Raw genomic sequence first — 6648 nt, 5'->3', positions numbered from 1 at the left:
GCCCCTGCTTTCTCCTTAGCTCAGCCCCACTCTGTCTGACCCAAATCCAGCTCACACAGAGGATGGGACCTCCCTGGCCTCCTGACTCCCTGATTAGCCTGCCCGCCCTATCATTCAGGCTGACCTGGAGCATTGGCCTCTCCCCATTGTTCCTGGGGGCTGTCAGTCTCAGGATCCTGATTCCCCATTGACCCTTCCCCCTTTTTAGTACTGGGAGCTAGCAACTAAAACACCCCACTGAATGTTAGTAAGGGGGCAACAGTCCCCTTACAGATAGAAAGATAGATGGGGTGGCTGGGGATAGATCGGGGTGGGCAAACTTTTTGGCCTGAGGGCCGCATTGGGGTTGCAAAACTGTATGAAGGGCCGGGTAGGGAAGGCTGTGCCTCCCCAAACAGCCTGGCCCCCGCCCCCTATTTGCCCCCTCCCACTTCCCACCCCCCCGACTGTCCCCCTCAGAACTCCGCACCCATCCAACCACCCCTGCTCCTTGTCCCCTAACTGCCCCCTCCCGGTACCCCCTGCCCCTATCCAACCGCCCCCCGCTCCCTGTCCCCTGACTACCTCTTCCCAGGACCCCACACCCCAAACTGCTCCCCCGGGATCCCACCCCCTATCCAACCCCCCCCCGCCCCCCCTCCCCGGTCCCTGACTGCCTCACCCACTATCCACAACCCCACCCCCTGACAGGCCCCCTGGGACTCCACACCTATCCAACCCCCCCATTCCCCATCCCCTGACTGCCCCCCCACAGAACCTCCACCCCATCCAACTGCTCCTGACTGCCCCCTGGGACCCCTGGCCCCTTATCCAACCCCCTGGCCCCAGCCCCGGCCCCCTTAGCGTGCTGCTCAGAGCAGCATGTCTGGCAGCTGCGCCGCCCGGCTGGAGCTAGACACGCTGCCCCTCTGCTCGGCAGAAGCCCGCGCAGTGGCGTGGCTGCAGGGGGGGACAGCAGGGGAGGGGCTGGGGTCGAGCCTCCCTGCCTGGGAGCTCAAGGGCCGGGCTGGATGGTCCCGTGGGCCGTAGTTTGCCCACCTCTGGGCTAGATAGATAGATAGATAGAGGGGGTGGCTGGGGATAGATAGAGCGGGGGTGTCTGACACTGGATAGATTGCAGGGGGGGTCTGGGGATAGATGGATCTCCTCCTCCATTCGAAGGCTGAGTTGGGTCCCCGGTTTTTTGGTGCCAGGGTGCCCCCTGGTGGTGGATTCCACTGCTGAGTTCAGCTCCCAGGTTCCTTTCCGCTGTGCGTACTGTGCCATGGCGGGCGGGAGGGGGAGGGGGAGGGGGAGGGGGAGGGGGGGAAGGGGCGATTCTGCATGGGGTGTGGCGGGGGGTTTCAGTCTGCACGTGGCCGCGGCCGCCTGGCCCTTTTCTTTGCTCCACAGTTCCATTTCCCCCTTTCTGTTGGTTTTGCCCTTTCACCGCCCCTCCCGCCTGTGCCCCAGGCCGGACCTGGCCTTGACTCCTGCCAAGATCTATGAAGAGTGACTGCAGTGGGGTCGATGCAGTTACACTGAAGTGACCCCCCAGGGCGCTGGGAAGGGGGGCCCCAGGCCATTAGTCTGCTGGCTGCCCTGACCCCCTGGCTATGGCGGACTGCTAGGGTGACTCCAATCCCCACGTTCCACTGTAGGGTATTGCTCATAGGGCCCGCTCAGGATCGGAGCCCCTTGGACCAGTCACCTCCCAGCTGCAGAGTCCAATTCCAACCCAGGGCTCAAGGCATCTGCCCCCACACTTCACTCAGCAGCCAGGGGAAAGCTGGGGTCCTACACCCCCCCCCCACCCCTTTGCTGCCCAGCTCCCTGGGCCTAGAATCGTCCCTGGCCTGATTGGCAGGTGCCCAGGATGGTGGAAGCTGCAAAGCTGGCCTGCCCCGGGAGCTGGGTCTGCCAGCCCCTTCCCCAACCCCCTCTGGGGTTGGGGCTGCCCCCTCCCCTCTGTCTCCCTTCAGTCACTCTGGACAGCTTTGCTAATCCAGCCACCTTCACATACGCCCTGGCTCAGCATGTACTGTGTGATCCCCAGAGCTGTGAGCTTGCTCGGAAGAGTGCCCTGCGAATACTAGCCGCTGAATTGTCTGCTGTGCCGGCAGGAGGCCAGCACAGGGCCTGAGGGAAGGTAGCTGGTACCATAGGGGGGAGGGGACGCCCCACGCCGCCCTCCCTGTGGTGCGGGACAGCTCAGCCCAGCCCCCAGCTCCTGCCCCCAATCCACCTCCCTTGGAATGACTCCTGCATCAGGGTCCCCTCTAGGGGTGGCAGAGAGCCCCCAGTGCCCAGGCATTTCCCGAGGGAAGCACACCAGCCCCACACCCCTCAGTGCAGGCAGAGATCCACCGGCAGAGTGACTCTGCAACCCCCTGTGGATGTTGCAACACAGATGAGCTCAGCTGGGCTCCGGCCCCCTGAGGTCAGGCTGACGTCTGTCTCTCCCCATCCTGCCGGCCTGCCCTTGAATGCCAGAGGTTGCCCTAACCAGGGGGCACAGAGCCACCCAGCAAGGATGCAGGACGCTGACTGTGTGCCAGGGCCCTGCCTCCCTACCAGACAAGTCACCAATAGGGGGAATGGTGGGCAAAGGAGTGGGGTGGCTGGGCCTCAGCTGCAGGACCTTCTCTTCGAGAAGGCTGCAGTTCAATGCAGCACTGCAAGCCCAGGAGCAGTGGCGCAGTGAGTCTATCATCACTGCAAGCTTGCCCAGGAGCAGTGGGTCTGTCGCAGCGCCAGGGCCACAATGCTGTGAGCTTCCTTCAAGCCCAGCTCTCTGATTCCGAAAGCTGTCAGCTTCTTGGCTCCCAGGAACAGAGCCCAGGAGTCCTGACTCCAGCCCCCCACTAGTCCACCTGTGTAGTAGCCATGTGACCACACAGGTGGTCTGCCTGCTCAGCAGGGCCCCATGGAAAACAGCCTTCACCCACCCCAGGTGCCAGCCAGTGGCTGTGCCCTCCTGGCTGTCCAGACAGCATGTGGGAACTCCTTGGGCCCCTCCCTCCAAGCAGGCTGCAGGCAGTGATGAGCTGCCAAAATCTTAACAACCAGTTCCCTCCTCACCTCACAAGGGGGTCGTGGCCCACCCCCGCCCCCCGGGGACTCCTGCCCCATCCAACCCCCCCGCGTTCCTTGACGCCCCCCACCCCAGGACCCCTGCTCCATCCACCCCCCTCCCCTGTCCCCTGACTGCCCCCAGAACCAGGCAGGAGGGTCTCATGGGCCACCGTAGTGGGTGCCCACCCTGCCCCTAAGAGCCAGGGGGACCTGCCGGGGGACGAGGTGGGGAGTCCCGGTGGTGCTTACCTAGGGCAGCTCCCAGGAAGCATCTGGCAGGTCCCTCTGGCTCCTAGGGGCAGGGGAGCATAGCTGGGGGGGGAGCAGGGGGACCCCCACTGATCAATTCAAAAGTGGCACCTTAGGCGCCGACTCCCTGGGTGCTCCGGGGCTGGAGCCCCCACGGGGAAAATTTGGTGGGTGCAGAGCCCCCCCGGCAGCTCCCCGCCCCGCACCCGGCCCCAGCTCACCTCCGCCTCCTCCCCTGAATGCGCCGCCCCGCTCGGCTTCTCCGACCCCCCCCGGCTTCCCGTGAATCAGCTGTTCGGCGGGAAGCCGGGAGGGCTGAGAAGCAGGTGGCAGCTTCCCACTCAGGCCCAGGGAGGCGGAGGGGAGCTGGGGCGGGGGGGGGCTGTTCCCCTGCAACCCCCCCCGGGTTACCTGCTGCAGCACGGGCGGCCCTCCTCGCCGCCCCCGCTCACCTCCGCCACCCTGGGCCTGAGCCCGAAGCCGCCGCCTGCTTCTCAGCCCTCCCGGCTTCCCGCCGAACAGCTGATTCGCAGGAAGCTGGGGGGGCGGAGAAGCTGGGTGGGGCGGCGCGTTCAGGGGAGGAGGCGGAGGTGAGCTGGGGCCAGGGGTGGGGCAGGGAGCTGCCAGTGGGGGCTCTGCACCTACCAAATTTTCCCCGTGGGGGCTCCAGCCCTGGCGCACCCACGGAGTCGGCGCCTAAGGTGCCACTTTTGGCCGGTTACATTTAGAAGCCCTCGCGGGACAACCGGTTCTAAAAGGGCTTCTACATTTAACAACTGGCTCCAGCTCACCACTGGCTGCAGGGTGCCCAACACCTCCCCCGCGCCAGTCAGGGGCTAAGGCAGCAAGGGGGCGAGCATGAGCTGAGGACCCTCGACCCCTGGAAACGCCTGGTACAGCCACAGAGCACCCGCTTTGAGTGGGAGCAGGCAGGACCTCACCCCCAGCTCCTGGGGGGCAGGACATGAAGTGCCCAATCAGTCTGCTGGATTTAAAGGGGGCTCCGCTGCCCCGCCCAGGACCCCCAGGGCCTGCCATGAGCCAGGAGGGGCGCAGCCCTCCTCCACTACCCTTCCTCACAGGCCTGAGTTCCAGGGCAGATCCAGGGCCTGGACAGGTACCCAGGGGCCCAGCGCTCTGCCAGGGAGGTTCAGGAAAACCTGGGGCAGTGGGCTGGGTGGGTGCGGGGAGACGTAGCCATCCATTGCGACTGCAGGGCCGCCTTTGGGGTGTGCCGAACAGGCTCCCGCCCAAGGGCGCGCCGGGCAGGGTTTGGATTCCCACCAGACCCGCTGCCCAGTGCCAGCTGGGCTGGCGGAGGCCACAGGCCAGCGGGCGAGCAGCAGCGAGGGGGAGGGGGGAGACCCGAGCTGCAGGGGGCAGGTGGAAGAACAGAGTCCAAGCCGGTGACTCCCTGGACCAGGGGTCACCCCCCGCGGCTCCACGGGCTCAGCCGCTGCGCTTCCCGTCCCCCGCACCCTTCGTCCCTGGAGTCGCTCCTGGGCACTCTGGACTGGGAGCCTCCTCCTGTCTGTTCTGCAGGGGGGGCTGGTGGCGCGGTCCCCCCGTACCCGATTTCTACCGAGCTGGGGTGACGGGACAGGGGGAATCTGTCAGGCTGCTGCCCCTCTGGGGCCTGAACAAGCCTAGCTCAGGCTCCTGACCCTGAGTGCTTTCTTAAAGAGACAGCGCACTCCTATACACATGTGCACCACACTCTTCTCAACACAACACCCACCCACACACCCACCTTCACAGTCCCTCCAACACACACACCTGGGCTCCCTGCATCCAGGTCACTTCCCCACCTGGGCTGTGCTGAGGCATCAGGAGCTGCTATTCCCCTCCCCTCCCGTTACACTACCCAGGCAGGGAAGGTGACCTGGCTGCAGGAAGCCCTGACATCGCTCCTTGCTCTCCCCTCACAGCCCCCTAGGGCAGGGTGGCACGGTGCAGGGGTTAGGGGCACAGGGGGGATGTGCAGGGGGTAGGAGTGAAGGGGGTGGAGGGATTGGGGCACAGTGCAGGGGTTAGGGGCACAGGAGGGGGCAGGGATTGGGGGCAGGAGGAAGGTGCAGGGATTGGGGTGAAGGTGGCACAGTGTAGGGATTAGGGCACAGGAGGGGGGCAGTAGTTGGGAGTGAAGGGGGTGTAGGGATTAGGGGAGCTGGAGCAGGCAGGGGAGGTGCAGTGCAGGGCTTGGGGGTGGGGTGGGGTGGGAGGGTGCCACACCCTTGGGGGCCAGGGCACCAAAATGCAAGTTCACCCAGGGTGCCATTTTCCCTAAGGCCAGCCCTGGCGACCGGCCCACGGCCTGCCTTGGGCTCTGTCCTGCCTGGCAGGGAGCCCTGGCCCAGCCCGCCCCAGCTGCTGGCCGGACAAACAGCCGGCCGGCCCTCCCTGGCCTGACTGATAAAGCAGGAGAAAGGCCCGGTGCGGACAGTCCCTTGCTGCTCTGCCCTGATAAGGGCGTCATCACAGCCTGCTGCTGCCTCTTCTCTCCCCCGGGACAGGCTGCAGGGGGAAGCAGGGGCTCCAGGCCCCCCAACCTTATGCACCAAGCCCAGATCAGTGGGGGTGAGGCGGGGGGCAGATGGCGGCCTTGGGGGTGTGGGGGGGCTGTTTTTCTCAGACGCTCTGGAGTTCCCTGTCCTGACACAGGCTGAGCTGCGTGCGGCAGCTGCACGGTTCTGGGCGACACCCTCCAAAAGATTCTGGGTGGGAGAAACAGCCCAGAAATGCCTGTTAAACACCCAGAGGTCAGCTGGCGGGGGCCATGGGCAGCCACGTGGGGTGGGATGGGATCTGTCTCTCATTGGAGCAGCTGAATAATGGATCTGTCGTCCCCCAGGGTGGGGCACGGAGCCAGGGATCAGACAGGGCCTTTCCCTGCTCACTGCTGGAGACAAGCTTCCGGACAGCCCCACCCTGAGCCTATCTCCCCCAAAAGCTCTGCCCTTGGGATTTCTTATCACAGGGCGCGGTCAGTGTAGTGCTGGCAATCAGAAGACCCTGCCCGTGACCTCAGGGCAAGTCACGCCCTGGTGCCGTGCCTCAGTTTACCCAGCTGTCCAGTGTGGCTCCTCCTGACAGCCGTGGGAAGACAGGAGCAGGAGGTGGCGAGGGTAGTGTTCGTTGATGTTTGAAAAGCACTTTGGGATCCCGAGATGGAAGGAGCTAAAGAGAGTGAAGGATGATTATTGGCTATTATTAATAATCATTATATAAGTGTGCAGGGAAAAGATCCTAGGGTCCTCGGTCCCCTAATGTTGAGCATGAGAAAGAAAGAAAGTAGAAGCTAGATGGGGTGTATGGAGCTAGATTCCCCAGTCACCCCCATCCCTC

The sequence above is a fragment of the Lepidochelys kempii genome, chromosome 26, assembly GCF_965140285.1.
Source record: "Lepidochelys kempii isolate rLepKem1 chromosome 26, rLepKem1.hap1, whole genome shotgun sequence".
NCBI lineage: Eukaryota > Metazoa > Chordata > Testudines > Cheloniidae > Lepidochelys > Lepidochelys kempii.
Note: the sequence above shows the minus strand (reverse complement) of the source record.